We start from the raw sequence: 16549 nt of genomic DNA on the forward strand, positions 1-16549 counted from the left end.
ACGAAATATAGCCTTCAATATTCCCAGACAACAACACAGAAGAGGAGTGTATAGGTTATTCAAAGAGGACAGTGGAACACGGCTTCACATACTCATATTGGACACATATGACAAGACCTCCACAGTCAAAGGTGATAGTGTGGGAAGCAGCGTCAAATAGTCCCAAGGGACTGTACAAGCACAGCCATCTTCTCTAACGTTGAGACAATGAAAATGTTTCTGTCCATTACACAGAACTTCGAGAAGGTGGATCAAAGACTTGTCACCAAACAGGTGGGGGGGGGGGGGTCGCCGAAATGAACCCCCGACACAGTTGGGTTGTCCACTCCGAAATTCAAATCCTCATTCGAAGTACTATGGACACCCCAGCAGTGGCGTAACGAAACTTAAGGGGGCTCCCCTGCAAAACACAATGAGGGGGCACCCCCCAGCGGCCTGGCTCACCACCTCCCACTTTCCCCCGACAAAAATAAGCAGTCACCTAAAGCCGTATTTTCAGCACTTATCTGTGCATACTTCGAACAGCAAATATAAATAGAACGCACTTTGTGATGGGACCCATGACTGATAATTAAAGGGAACAAAGACAGAAAAGTCAAATGACAAATTAATACATTCTTTTTCATTTATAACCCTATTTAGTGCCAAAAAGAGGTCTTTCCAGGCTCTTTAAACACATGGCCTGCATTTGTCTTTTGGCAACCCTACTTTATATACCTTTTCATAAAATGCATTCTCACAATACAGTAGTAAATGTACATTTCAAATGGAAGGAATAGCCAGAGTGGGGGCCCACGGGGAACTGGAACCAGAATAAAACTAAGCCTCAGTAACCAGTTTACAGAAGTATGTTGACTGGGCAATACAGTACAAACTTGGTATTCACACAGACTGGGTTGAAGGTAGCAGAACATACCCACGCCTCAATACGGATACCTTCACAAGGATAATATACACCCGCAAAACCATCAAGCCATAGTATTACAGTTTAGGAATGGAATCCCCCTTGAGAGCCTGCCCAGGATGAATCACAACCATACACTGTTATCTGCACAAAGCGCAAAGAAGCCAAGTAGGTAGCGAATGTTGTGCTATAAAATACCAAGTAAAATAAAACAAAACAACAATCGTAAAATAACAGTATTTAAATAGATTATGTTGGGTGCCTAACATAAAACAGATAATTTCCAAAGACCTTCCAGTATCTACAGTGGAGAAATACAGGGATATGGTCAGCATCTCCCCCGGTACGGATAACTACCAATGCACCTCAACTTAATCTCAGAAGGTAGCAAGAGTATAAGTCTACCTCCCAACCATACATTCCCTGGTCTTTCTGTAGAATACAGGGGCCAATCGTCACCATTTTGGTTAGGGATTGGTTTGGCAAAGCAGATATGCTTGCTTACTACTGGAACTCCAACTACTCAGCATGAATTAACTTCAGGCTTCTATTGCTGTATGTTTAAGCATTTACTCAAGGTGAGGAGTGAGGACATGACTGATGAGCCCTATTACACGTTTGAGAAGCCGAGTGGTAATTGGGTTTGTATAAAGCATCATACCCTTGATGAGTCAACAAAGTGCATTAATGGATGGTAGCATGCTACACAAGGAGGTAGTGCTTGATTTTAAGTGTTAAGTTACAAGGTGAACTGCTTGGGATGCATTTTGGTGTATTATATGATTGACCAAAGAGATGCTGTTATCAGTGACGCAGCATAAAATGATGGTCCGCCCCTGCGGAATGTGAAGAGGGGCCAACAAGTCTTCCATATTTCTCAAATATTCATTGGCTTGTCGCGCAATGGGGCCTCTTTGAAGGGTTTGGGGCCACTAAAGGGTTGCCCCCGTCCCTCCCATGCCACAGGAGTTGACAGGGTCTGTTGGACGCCCCTTGTTCTGATCAGTGGCATAACGCAAAATGATTGTGCCCTCTGCAATATGTTATGAGCGGTAACCGTGTCTCCCATATTTCATGGATAGTCATTGGCCTTGGTCTGAATGGGGGCCCCTGAAGCGTTGGGGGACCCCTGTGCCAAAGGAGCTGTAGGCATCTGCGTTACGCTCCTGGCTCTTATACTTTCTTTTAGTCTCAAGTTTCTGCTGAAATGTATCAAGATCTCCTAAAATGGAATGCAATTTATCTTCACATTAAAGGCAGGGTCACTTGAATTATGCGACAGGGGAGCACCAAACTATGTGGCAAGAAAATGAAAATTTAGCTGCATAACAGAGCACATTTATTTATAGTATAGCTCTATTATTTTGTAACATTTACTCATGGCAATACTGTCTGGCCAAAAAATGTCACCTCATTAGTCCCAGTTTAACAACTAAATAATGAAATAAGCAACTGCAAGAGCACCAGTAAACCTTTTTGAAGTGTCTTCTACTATTCGTGACCATGTCACCACGTTTTTAGTAACTTTGGATCCGTTGGAACTAGAAACAATGCATTTTATGAAAATCTGCAGATTATGGATTATATATTGCAAATCATTAACTATGCGAAAATGGCTGCAGCCACAAAATTGCATATTTCAGTGGCCCAGGCTAATGTACACAAACCACTAAATAAAACTTTGAACCTACTCTTTAACCTCACACAACCAAAATCCATAAACACACAATCTATTGATAGCCTTTGCAGCAAGCGCCAATGGAAGGCCAGTTTGAGAATACACTTTCAATGCCCCGGAAGTTATGGTTGGCGCAACACAAATTCGAAGAACATAATCTAAAACTGGATAAGAGAGACATTTCATCCCAGACGCATGACACAGGCAGAAGAACCACGCAACTTTTTAATGTAACAATGGGTGCGTAAGTATTTATGTAACTACTGCTCCTGCCTTAATTCATGAAGAAGAGCCTGTGAGGCCCGTGCGTACCATTTAATTTTTTACGAGGCCTGGGCATGTTGCTGAGTAACCCTGAGTGAGCCGAGGGGCTCCTGAAGCGACAGGGCCCCCCCACAACACGGGGGCTGCGGGGGCCTGTGTTACGCCCCTGCACGTAAGCAACTTTTTAATGTAACAATGGGTGCGGCCGGTAAGTATTTATGTAACTACTGCTCCTGCCTTGATCCAGATAAGAATCTCTCGTTGGAGGTTTACCAGAGGGTTATGTTACTTGTCGGTGTCAGTGGTACTTGCTTACTACGGTCGATGCTTGGTAATTAATGTTATGTGCAGGTGCGTACGCCTCACTCAGTGTCAAGAGTTATACAAAATAGAGACATTTATCAAAAGGGGCAAGGCAAAGATTTTAGGCAGTCAATCGCTTAATTCTCTCACATGACCTGGCCCCCTGCAGATTTCTCGAGCATCAGGGCAGGGCTGTTGCTAGGGAATGAGCAAGCAGCAAACTGGTGGTGCATTGTCTCACTCTGGAGCTGACTCCGGAGCAGGGATACACAAACCCACAGCTATTAATAGGCTTATCTGATTAACAATTGCGGGCTTTGGCTCTCCAAAACTGCAGCAATCTTCAAGGTGTAAACACCTAACCGTAGGAAGAGGAGATGGCACGACCGGTACACGCCAGTCAGAGGGGACTGAGGCCCGGCCGGGGGCGCATGCGGGGCCCGAGCGTGCGCAGTTGAACTTGGCACAATTTAGTTAATGAAGAAGAGCCTCTGAGGCCCGTGCGTACCATTTAACTTTTTTACGAGGCCAGGGCGTGTTGCTGAGTGAGCCTGAGTGAGCCGAGGGGCCCCTGGAGCATCAGGGCCCCCCTGCAATGCGGGGGCTGCGGGGGTCTGAGTTACGCCCCTGAGAGATTGTATCGAAGGCGGCCGAGAAATCCAGCAGGATGAAGGCTACGGTTTCACACCGGTCGAGAAAGGAGCGGATGTCGTCAGTGGCAGCGAGGAGTGCGGTCTCGGTGTGTGGTTGCTTCGGAAGTCAGATTGAGAGATATCAAGGATGTGGTTCACTTTGAGGAACTCGGAAAGTTGACCGTTGATGGCCTTCTCGATGACCTTGGCTGCGAAGGGGAACACGGAGATGGGTCTGAAGTTTTTTTAGTCTGCCCGGTCAGCAAATTGTTTCTTCAGCAGAGGGTTGATCTCAGCATGTTTCCAGTCGATGGGGAAGGTGGCGGTCTTAATGGAGCAGTTGATGGTGCGACGGAGTTTGGGGGCAATGGTGGTGGCTGCTCTATGAAAGGTGTGGAGCAGGCATGGGTCCGGGGGGGTCTGGCTCCAGAGTGGATGCTCCTAATGGTCTTGAGAGTATCATCTGTGTTGAGCGGGTTCCAGGATCTGTTGCGGTGCAGTGTGGTTGGGTGCTGTGGTGTCCGGGTTGATGGGCGGGTCTTGGGTGTCGAAGTTGTCGTAGATCTGCCTGATGATGTGGTGGAGGAAGGCATCTAGTTTGTCACATAGGTCTTGGGAAGGTGGGACGTCTGTGGTCTTGCTGTTTGGCCTGGCAAACTCCTTCGCAATGGCGAAGAGTTTTTTACTGTTGTGCGTATTGCCATTTATTCTGTCCTGGAGGGCCGTTTTCTTTATGGTTTAAGAGGAGGTGGTGTGCAGTGATTGCGGCTTTGAAGGTTTTTTTTTTATTTATTTATTTATAAAGTTTTATATAGCTCGAACTTGATCCCGAAGCATAGCAGAGTGCTTTACAATTTGAAGGAAAGGAAGGTAACAGTTCAGTACATGAGTCAAATGGGGAATCTACATAGGCATTGAATCAAATAGGGCTCACATAACAGACCGTTTACAAACCTTGTGTAAGCGAAGAATGGACTAGTCGATGAAACATAATGACATAAGAGGAGCAAATACAATAATAATATACAAGATTAACAACAAATTCTGGAGTATGTCCGATGCGATTAGAGTGGACAGTTGCACATCTTATTAAGGTAAGAACTTATTCATGAGGAATCTTTTTACTTCCAGTTTGAAAGCAACCTTGGAAGAGATTCTATGAATTTCCAGTGGAAGAGAGTTCCACATTTTTGGTGCAGAGCCAGAGAAAGCTCGTTGGCATCTTCTCATTTTGCAGAAGATCTGAGGTTTCAAGAGGAGGGAATTAGCACTCCTAGACGGTCTACCCCCTCCGGATTGTTCTAGCTTTTGCACTAGGTAGGTGGGGGTTTTGAAGTTTAGGGTTTTGTGCGATAGGCAGGCAATCTGTAGTTAAATTCTGGCTTTGTAGGGCAGCCAGTTTAGATACACTTTTGAAACAATATTGACATGTGTGGAGTGGAATGCACACCGAGGGACCCCGAAGAAGCAGTTTCAAAGCTTAGAGCAGCGAAACAGTCCGAATCCGATGGCTGAAAAAAACAATCCAACACTGAAGTTGATGCCCAAGCACACAATCACTGAAAGGAGGAGTCACTCACCTTGTGACTGGAAAGACCCCCTCAAAGTCTGCAGGTACGTCTGGACTCATGGAGGGAGGGAGTAAACCAGCTGGTTTTCTTGGAGTGTTGCTTTCCGGTTGCCTTCTTGAGGGGTGCCAGAGTTTCGGAGCAGTTGGAGATCCATTGGTGGAGGTTGTGTGCTGCGGTATTGGTATTGGTGGCTGTTGGCAGTGAGCTAGGGCTGTGGGAGGTAGTGAGCTGTTCTTTGGTGACCTTGTTCCAGCAACGTCTGGGGGGGTAGTAAGGGTGATGATGTATGGTGGGTTTGGTGAAAGCAAAGTGCCCGCAGTGGTGGTAAGTCCGGAGGAGTTCGGTGGTGTGACTGTAGGTGAAGTATCCATCGGCGGAAAGATGGGGTCGAGTATGTGTCCTACAGCATGGGTTCAAGCGGTCACAAGGTGCTTGAGTCTTACACTGGTGAGGTTCTCCAGAAGGGATTCAGTGTTCTGGTCATCGGGTTGTCCAGGTGAAAGTTGAGGTCCCCGAGTAGAATGTAATCAGTAGATGCAAGAGTCAGGGGCGATGACGTCAATGATGGCTTTGGTGAAGGGCGTGCTGCGGCCAGGTTGTCTGTAGACAAGAGTGCCGCTGAGGGTGGTTTTGGGGTTGGTCCGGATCTGAAAGAGGAAGTGTTCCATTGTTGGGTGATTTTATGGACGATGTCAATGCTCCTCCTGGTCGGTTGGCGTTGTCCTTGCGAATTTTCTTATTTTCATTCCAGGCTGGCCATGGCGATGTCTGGGCCAGAGCTGAAGATTGTCCAGGTTTACGCAAGGAAGGCGATTTTGGGAGGGACGGAGTTGAGGTGGTCCCATATTTCTGTGGCATGTTTGTCGAGTGAGCGCATGTTGAGGAGAATGCAGCGGAGTCATTCGGGTCCCCTGTTGCTCGGTTGGGCAGCAGGAGAAGCTAGAGTGAAGAGGTAGGACAGGGTGTAGCTGCAGTGTTGGCAGGAGATGGGTTCTTGGGTGTCCTTCGGCAAAGCAAGGTATCAGGCGGCATGGCGTCCAGAGGTGAGGGTGAGGAGGGTGCTGGTGTCGTATTGGTGAAAGGTCCGAGGACCAGGGTCTGTGGCACTGGATTCGGTCCAGGCACAAATCATTTTCTAAATGCCAAGTGGCCATTTAGGAAATGCAATTACCATCAAATTCAATCAAATGTTAACCAGGTGCAAATTACGAAAAGGCACCCAAAAGGTAGTTTTTGTAGTGCCATGGAGCACGCACTCATTCCAAGGGCGTTGAAGCGCTTTACATCAACCACTTTCTTTTTGTTTAGATTTTTGGGGGGGCCTTAGCCCCAAAGGCATGATTATTTTTTCATTTCCAAATTTGTGATTCCCTAATAGAGATTGTGACTCCAAAGGAATTGCTATTAGGAAATTGCAATTTTCATACATTGCAATTTGCATTTCTTAAATAGAGATTTCTTAGGGTTCGTTATTTAGGAAATGCAAAATGAAAGTTTCGTACATATGTTTGAAAATCTGGATTTGCAATTTCCAAATTGCGAATCCATAGAAATCACTATTTTGGAATCAGAAACCGGTATGTATGTGACTGCCGATTCTCCAAATAGCGATTCCTACAGATGCGCAAATTAGGAAATTGTAGATTTGCAATTTCCAAATAGTAAATCGCAAAATTGCGATTTCCTAATAGGAAAACTCAAACTAGGAAACAGGTTTCTGGATGCAGAAGGAGGATGTCACAGCCCAGGAGGTCTATAATTGCAAGGTCTGGCCACAAGCCACAAGGACGCCTACAAAGCTACTGGAAGCCAGGAGTGCACCTGCATCACTCCTGCCAGTCCATCACATCATTACCAGGGAAGACCATGGCTGCTGAAGCGGGGAACAAGGACTCCCGAAGCAGGAAGAGAAAGGTCAAGTTCTCTGAGAGGGATCTTGAGGTCCTGACTGAGGAATGCAGCTCCAACATTGCACAACTATTCAGGAAAGGCCTCCTGCACATTACCTGAGGTCCAAAAAACACAGGTGTGAACCAACATCCTGGAGAAGGTCAAATCCCCATGAGTAACAGAGGACCATCCAAGGGATTTGGAAGAGGTGGTACGACCTGAGGTTCTGTGCTAAAGAGAAGCTGGACAGCAGGTTGGCAGAGGGATGTGGGACGGGCGGAGGACCCTATCAACACCCCCCTCTGACTCCTATGGAGATGCTCATTGAAGGTACCCTGGAACCAGAGTGTAGCTGGAGTTGCAGATATAGACACTTCCAATCCAGCATGTGCCAGCCAGGGTGAGTCATCAACTGCCCTTTAAGTACTAAACATAACATAATGTCAGCTAATATATATCTCATATGTCACAGCATGAATAACTCCATTGAGGTGCTTGGCCCACCAATGCAATGCATCATGGGAGTTGTAGTACATGTCATTCACTTGCTGTACTGTGTGCTGATGACCACACCAATCATATCTGTACAACACTAACATGTCACGAACACATGCAGCAGAGTCACAACAATATTGTACACGAATATTAACCATTTATTTACACTAACCATATACATGCATTTCCACAGATCACAGCCCGGACATGTCAGGACAAGTGGCAGCCGAAGGGCTACTGACAGTGAAGTGGTCATTGAGGTCACAACACTACCATCTCGTCAGTCCATCTCCCCAACTCCAACTGTTAGGAGAGCCAACATCTCCCCACTGCCAGAGTTTGAGCGCAGCGATGAGGGATAATTGCAGTGCACAGACCCCACAACATCCGAGAGTAGGAAACAGCGAAGGTGCTGAGGCCAAATCTCATCAGTCCATCCAGAGACTGTGTCAGACAACATTTCGGATGCACAACCTATGTATGATGGCCTGGAGGGATCGATCATCTCCAACACAGCACCTGCAGACAAAGCAAATATACACAGTCAGTAGCCAACTGCAACGCATGTCCAAGTAGCTGCAGTATATGGAGAAAGGGCAGGAATGATGGCTAGCAGCAATGGAGAGGGAGTACAGTGTCCAGAGGCTCAGGCAATACTTATCAAGGTTTGATACTTTCACCAGGGCCACCAACTGGCTGGCAGGTGCAACACTGGTAAGGCGGACTGCTATTAGCCAGACTGACATGGCACACTGCTGTCATGACATTGCTCGTGGGCTAGTGCAGTCACCACAGCACAGGAGAACATCCAGATCCACAACTTCTAAATCCCCAACATCCCTGCCCCACCTGAGACTAAGGAGAGCTCTAGTCTCAGTGGCATATCCCTTCATGAGCCATGCAGTACCAGGTGTTCAAGCCGCCACATGTCTGGCAATGACTTGTCGACAGTCCAACAACCCAGTGCTGCTGACAAAGCACCAAATCCCATTGGCCGCAAAAAGGGACTCTCTTTGCACTCAGTGGAATGAGTTGGCTTTGTTTTTCCCCCTTTTTTACTTTATTGTTATTCTTTTTGCAATGAATGTATCATCCACAAGGAGGCAGTTGATCCTGACTTGCAACTATGTTGTAGCCACCTGAATAAAAGTTGATCACTCAGTTGTGTATCAAGCACTACTGTCATGTGTGATTCTTGTTTCTAGGATGTTTTAGAATCCCTCAGTGCGCCGTGCATTACCCTCTGCTGTATGTACACGTTTCTGCTGCACCTGTAGTTGTGGTAAGTCATCATCAGAGTCATAGTCAGGCTCTATGGGGATGACGTGCAGACCCTTCTTCATTGAGATATTGTGCAGTATGGCACAGGTGACGATTAGCTTGAAGCATGTATCCGCATACATGCCAACATTTTAGAAGGGGTAAGTGGGAGATTATTTTTAAATAGTCTAAAGAATGTTATTTCCTGCCTTGACTTCTATTGAGGCCTGAATTGGGTCTATTGTCATGTACTGGGACAAAATAAAAGTATACTTTTTTTTACCCTAACTGTCAGGAGCATGGAGAAAGCACTATGGCAGGTAGGCAGGCAGAGAAAGAGTGACAAAAATGGTGTGCACTGACCTGTAGGAGTAGGTCACGGGCACTGCATACTTTGAGTCACACAAAACCAATCCCTATCTGCAGGAGTGACAAGGAATCGGATTTCTGCATATAGCAATCGGAAGGCGGGAGACTGACCTTTTTAAAAAAAAAATTAACAGCAGCCGGTCACACCTTTAGACATTTACATTCTTGAATTTCACTGTGGCGATTTCCGTCCTACCTGGCTTCCACCTTGAACACTGACTGCCCTACCTGCTTTGCTGCTTTCTTGTCCTCCCGCCGCCGCACTTTCATTCTCAGCGGCCGCCGAGAGGAGGACTATCATCCCCAGGGTGCAGAAGCCACCTACGTCATCTCCCGCACCCGGAGGCGCTTTAAATTGCTCGTTACCCGCGGGCCGTCCAAGGCAGGTCAAGGCTGGGCTGGGCCACTGTATTAACATTTGAAGATCTGTAAGCTATTTACTTAGTTTGTCTCCTCATTTACAATCGTTGTGTGCTGCTAGTTGCCCATTGTAGACTGCGATCTCTGTTTGGTACGTAGTTGTAATGTCAAAGGGCAAGAGAATAGGGGTGGAGGGTTCTGTGACTGGTAGGTTGGACCAATTTATAACTCGGGCGGCATCGGTCCTTGAATAAGAAATTGCTGCTACTGAACGTCGCCTATCACAGAGACCTATGTATACTAGGTGTTCCTCTTTGGGGCCCTTAATGCAGGCTAATTCTCCAAATGCATTAGATAGGCCACCAACTCCTCTAATTAACAAAGAAGCAAGTAATTTAAGATCTAAGGAGATAACTCCAGTCCAGGGGGCCTCTACAAATGACACTTCACAAAAAACGGCCAACCTGTATCCCCAAACGTGAGCAAACACCGGAAGTATTACAAAAAGGAAAAGGATAGAAACCATACAAAAAGGGAGGAAGGCAAAAACACCCAAAATTGTGGATCCCTCAAATTCTAAAACAGGGTCACCTGCAGGCAGGACTTTATTAAGCCCTGACGATGACTAAGTGGGAGATAGCCAAATCATTCGAAGTGACTGTATGGAAATCATTTCTACCACAACCTCCGAGGAAGTTGGAGGATCAATTACTCATATAGAGCACGTTGTTAAATCATTGTTCCTCCCCCTCCTTGAGAGGATAAAAGTGGTAAATGAAAAGCTGGAGAGATTCGAAAAGTCAACTCTAGACAATTTTACTTGCCTAAAAAATGTGATAACATTTGAAGCTAGAGGGAGAATGTAGAACACCACGCCCCCCGCAAGCGAATCTTAACTGTCACAGGAGCTGTAACTAGCGTAGCCACTTCTCAACCAATTAAGGTTGGGACTCAAAAAGGATCTAATAGTAATAAACAGACTAAAACAGTTTCTGGTAAAAGTGCACAAGGCAAATCTACTGGTGCAGGTAATAGTTTGACGGGGAGGGCTATCAGTTCTGATGGTGCAGATAGAACAAAAGACAACCATGACAGTAACCTGAAAATCCCATTGGTAACTGTTGATTTACCACCAGAGTCACTACCATTCGTAGTAGTACTGACTGGTGTTCCAGAACTAAAGAGTGAAAAACCAGAATCCCATAAAGAATTTAAAAATAAAGTGACATTCTGGCTGAATAGGAACAGGCTGATCCCCTGATATATGAAGGGAGAAGTATTGTTTGTCAGAAGGGTCAACTGGGTAGGCAGAAGACCAAAGGACATACAGGGGGACGCAATTATTGTAAACTTTAGGGATAGTAACGTAGTAAAATTCATTTGTAATGAGCAGCATAACATGGATAGGGGCCCTATTGGAACAAAAGACCTTACCTATTTTTATAGCCTAAAGGCCATGCAGATATCCCGCTCTCACCAAATTATGACTCAAGAAGAGATGGTGGATGGCTTCAATACCAATTTTTCGCTAGTCACTAAAAATTATTTTACAGAATTATATGGGCTAGAGGAGTCTGTTTGACTGGGAGAAAACCAAGGAATAGAAATAGGTGACACAAGGGCTACACTCACTCACGGGAGTGAGGATAGGCACAATATAAGGAAAGTAACCTCAGAGGTCTGCAACCCGGTTGTGTTGGAACAACTGGGAAATACTAACCCTCTAATACCATTAACTCAAGTAGGTATAAATATGGATTATAATAAACTGGGTGTTACGGTTCATGCCGAGGTTAAATTAATCTCTTGGAACATTGCTGGAATCAGGAAAAATATGAGTACCCCGCGTGGCATGATTATATTAATAGTGGGGATCTTATTTTGTTCCAAGAAACATGGGGAGTAGAAAATTGTTTTAAAGTGGGTTTCAGGTCGTTCTATATACCAGCTACTAACTTAACCCCTTCGACGCTGATGACGAGCTCAGCTCGTCATGAGGTACGCCTGTTGTATGCTGATGACGAGCTGAGCTCGTCATGTAACGCGGGTTTTAAAAAAACGCAGCGCACAGCGGGAAAACCGCTAGCGCGCATGCGGTTAAACAAAGGAAGACCCTCTGGTGGCTTGATAATCTGGGCAAAGATTACACTGGGCATTGATTTTAAACAGATAGATTTTAATAGCACTGACATCCTGGCCATAAAATTCCAAGATGTCAAAGGAAGGGAGGTGTGTATTATTAACATTTATAATAGACCTCTATCATCAAGTAAAGAATCAGAGACCATAGCCCAGCTAGATAATATAATCTCTAGTCTAGATCATAAAACCATGTTAATCATAGGAGGAGACTTCAATAGGAAGTTTGAACCAATTACGGGCCTAGAAGATGTTTTTGAGGTAGAAGACAATGCTAATAACATCCCTGGCATTGACGCTAGCCCCACTATAGCGTGCACAAAAGGGGCCCTGCAATTGTTAAGAATGATAGTGGGATACAGTTTACGCCCTTGCAATGAGCGTCTACCATCAGATTGCCCAAGTAAACCTACTTTTAGAAGGGGCTGCAGTGTTAGCCATTTAGATTATATAATGGTTTCCCTAACTTTATGGCCAATGCTTTTGGATCTGGAGGTGGTTAATCGGATAGAGAGTGACCACTTCCCTCTTTCTCTGACCATCTCTAGTTCATTATTTAAGCTTCCTATGAAAATGTTCCCCCGAAACCATAACTTGTCTCATGATCCCCTAGAGTCTAATAACCGCAGGTCCCTAAAACGGCCTGCTGTTATGGGTAATGCAAGTAGTATCAAGAAATTTTATGAGCTTTTTGTAAAGCTCATGTCACCATTAGTTGACACTAACATCAAGAATACCTCTCTAACAGAAGTCCATGGGAAATTGATAATGCAGCTTGGTGAGATTCTTTCTAAAAGAATCAAACGGGCACAACCTGGTCATAACATCTGTCCAAAGGAAGGTCTTTAGTATGATAAAACTTGTCGCCAGGCTAAATCTGAATTAATAAACGCTGTAAAAGGGAATCACACAGTTACTGTTAGAGAAAAAAGGAAGCATTACAAAAAAACGATTTTACTAGCAAAAAAGAGATGGGACGAAAAAGTCTGGTCCGATTTGTTACAAGCATGTAAAGTGAAAGACCAGTCTTCGTTCTAGAACCTCATCGCTAGGGGTAAGAAAGAGGGGATACCATCCAGGGATATGTTTCTGGAAGAAAATATCTGGGTCAAGCACTTTTCCGCATTGTATTCATGCGGTGGAAACGATGAAGAGTGTACAAAGGAATACACCGGACCAAATTTATGTAAGACACCATTAACATTTAGTTTGACTGACACTATAACAGCTATTAATGCAGTCAAACAGGGTAAAGCACCAGGCCCAGATAAAATACCATGGGACCTTTGGAAACACGAGAACCTTCTGTGGGCCCCGTATATTAATTTGCTTAGCAATGATATTGCGAGAGGTGCCCCGATTCTGGAGACCTGGCGGGGCGCAGAAATTGTGACTATCTTTAAGAAGGGAGACAGACTTAATCCATCGCACTATAGACCTATCAGCTTGATAGATGTCCTTCAAAAGATTTTTGCTTGTCAGCTATTAAGCAAGTTAAATATGTGGATTGAGGATAAATCTATTTTAACAAAATACCAGGCTGGTTTTAGAGCTACAATTAGTACTGTAGACCAAGTGTTTAGATTGTTATGCTTAACCTGGAAATATATTAATATAAGGAACTCTCATTTGTATGTAGCTTTTGTGGACCTCAGAGCGGCCTTTGATTTGGTCCCCAGGGGGAAACTATGGAAATCGTTAAGGGACTTGGGTGTCCCCGGGGACATTCTTCAACAACTTATCAGGTTACATGAGGGAAACTATGCAAGAGTGAGGTGGGGACCTAATGGAGAGCTAACGGAGAGAATAGATATAAAGAGAGGCGTCAGGCAAGGTTGTATGCTGGCGCCAACCCTTTTTTCTCTTTATGTAAATGACATTCCGGACACCCTCTTGGGCTGCGAGTATGACTCTCCCAAGTTGTGTGGTCAAGCCGTTCCGCCCTTACTTTTTGCGGATTATACTATTTTTTTATCTCCCAGACCCCAAAAGGATTACAGAACCTGCTTAATAAATTCCAGTTTTATTGTTTGGATAAAAACCTTGAAATTAATTCATCTAAAACTAAGGTCATGACAATCAATCCCCATAAGGGTTTTAACAAAGTTTTTACTCTCAATAATGAAAAGATTGAACATGTGAAATTTTTTAAATATTTGGGTATTACACTCGATACTAAAATGAACTGGAAGCCTCAGATCGAAAAGTCTAAACTAATCTTAACACAAAATCAGGCCCCCATTATTAGAAGGCATAAGAATAGCTTTACAAGAGCCGTATCACCTGCAATTGAGCTATTTAAATATAAAGCTCAAACGGCTACTTTATACGGGGCAGAATTGTGGGGTCACGTAGTAAGAAATGTCTTTTCAGTACAAGAAAACAGCTTTTTAGGCAACTATTAGCTGTCCCAGGCTACACCTCATTAATACCACTTTTTGGGATCTGAACGTACGCCGTTCTGATGACCATGCCTCCTTACGTCCACTATTATACTGGGTTCGTCTGTGGTCCACGAACTAATTAGTGGACTATAGAGAAGCTTTGAAGGAAATAAAGAATATTACTCGTTTGGCATGGTTAACGCACATTGAAAATTGGTTTTTAAAGTTGGGCCTATACAGTTTTTGGGCAGACCCTGACTCCCTAACTTATTCGTCAAAAGAATTGTTAAGGACGAGGTATTGGGAATATGCCCATAACTGTTCATTACAAAACTCTAAAGTTGGAGTATTGACACTTAAGTTTTTTGATGTAAAAGCTGAAAGTAAATTTGAATGCTTCATGGATGAAACTTTGCCCACTATGGCAAAATCTCTGTATTTAAAGTACCGTTATGGTATCCTACAAATTAAATCCAGTACATCAAAGTGGGCTTGTAATAAAGGCCCGACAGGAAGCATTATCTCTGAAATGTGCGAACTGTGTGACATGGGTATTAGGGAGGATGAGGCCCATGTTTTGTTTTTATGTTCGGCATACCATCAAGCCAGGAAAAAGTGGATTAAACCTATTCGTCGGCTCTTAGGCTTCCGGTACATTAAGGAAAGGGAAAGAGTGCTTACAGGTGATACGTCACAGACTATAGTTTTTAATTTGAGACGATTCTTCCTTGCTGTGGCGATAGTTCGAAAAAGACATGGCCTAAAAATGTAGCATTAATATCTGGATAAGTATTGACAAGATATCTCTTGACCCCATAACCTCATTGATTGAATGGAATAATGTTAAGCAAGGTGGATTCGTACAGAAGTACCATTAATATATTCCAGTCCTAATATGTAACTCGTGTAATATCTCATAAACTGCAATGATCTTAAACATTTAATAGTTTTTTAATGTGTTGCTTTTTTAACTATTAAATAACAGTTCCTGGTATTTTCTTGCTTTTACTACTATTTATGATATTTAATAATTTTAATTAACACTGCACTTCCTCTTCCATAGATGTTTGTATTTGTTGGAATAGGTTGACAAACTCATATAGTGCCCGGAGAATTATTAATGTCTCTCCAAATTGTGTGCCGTTATAGTTAATCTTCTATTAAGTCCACATTTTGTATTTTATGTATGTATTAAATCTACCACCTATGTATTGATATCTACCTGATTATGATGGAGGCCTTAAACTATTGTATTGTATTCTTTTATGGTTTGTTTTAACTGAAATAAAGATAATGATGATGACATTCTTGAATGATGTTGTTATGCAGACTTGACAGTACACATTTTCTGTAGCACTTTTACATTAAGACATGGTGAGTAATTACAGTTATGACGCTGGATTGTCTAGGGGAGGAAGAACAGGAGGCTCACAAATATACCCATGATATGCATTCCATTTGGCCCAGATAGCAATCCATTTTTTAGTTTAGCCTCGTGCAACGTAACCATTTTTTTCCCTGGTCTTGCACCAGTCCATATCCGTCTTCCAGGTTTTGATCTTTGGTGGTATTACTGCCCCCCATTGTTGTGCAATATTTCTTTTTGCTATCATTTGGCACAGGGTTGCCCATAGCTTATCTTTACTATTAAGATCTGTGGATTCCCACACATTCAGGAAACACCTCTTTGCTTAAGGCCTAATAAACATTTCCAATACCACGCTCATACAGTCATGCACATTCTTCTAATAATTCTGGATAGACTCACACTTCCATATAATATGCATAAATGAACCCTATAGGCCACACCGTCTCTTACATTGTCTGTCAATCGCCCTGCCCATCTTCGCCAATCGGGTTCCGGATACATATACTCTGTGTAAAAAGTTTTGTAGGTCAAGGCGTAGTCTAGATGAAATCGCACTTCCCGTGGGTAGGCTACTCCCTCCTGCCACTCCTCGCCGTCCAGCTCTAGTCCATAAGTCTCCCATCATTCCCTCAGTGTAACCAGGGAGTCTGAGACGTTATTAATTTGTTTTTGTTGGTAAGGGAGATTACTGTATCCGTTAGGAAACCATTTAGCAATCTGTCCTCTAAGGGAGAGGATTCTGGGGGAGAGGCACCTTCTGACAGATTTGAATGGAGGGAATGTCGGATTTGCAAATATCTGAAATATTCAGTGTCTGCCAGTTGGTGTGTGCGCTGGAGTGAAGCAAACATCACCACTGTGCCTGCCTCCCACAGGTCGCCAATCTGTAATATCCCTATGAGATCCCACTAGTCAAATCCCCTTGATCTCC

The 16549-nt window shown here is 44.0% G+C and overlaps 1 protein-coding gene across 1 annotated transcript in view; it reads left to right on the forward strand.

The window, feature by feature from the left end:
* The window catches only part of LOC144754343 (ficolin-2-like), a 192087-nt gene that overhangs the window by 39423 nt on the left and 136115 nt on the right, over positions 1–16549 (forward strand). The window lies entirely within an intron of this gene.

Source organism: Lissotriton helveticus, chromosome 5_1 (assembly GCF_964261635.1).
Source record: "Lissotriton helveticus chromosome 5_1, aLisHel1.1, whole genome shotgun sequence".
NCBI lineage: Eukaryota > Metazoa > Chordata > Amphibia > Caudata > Salamandridae > Lissotriton > Lissotriton helveticus.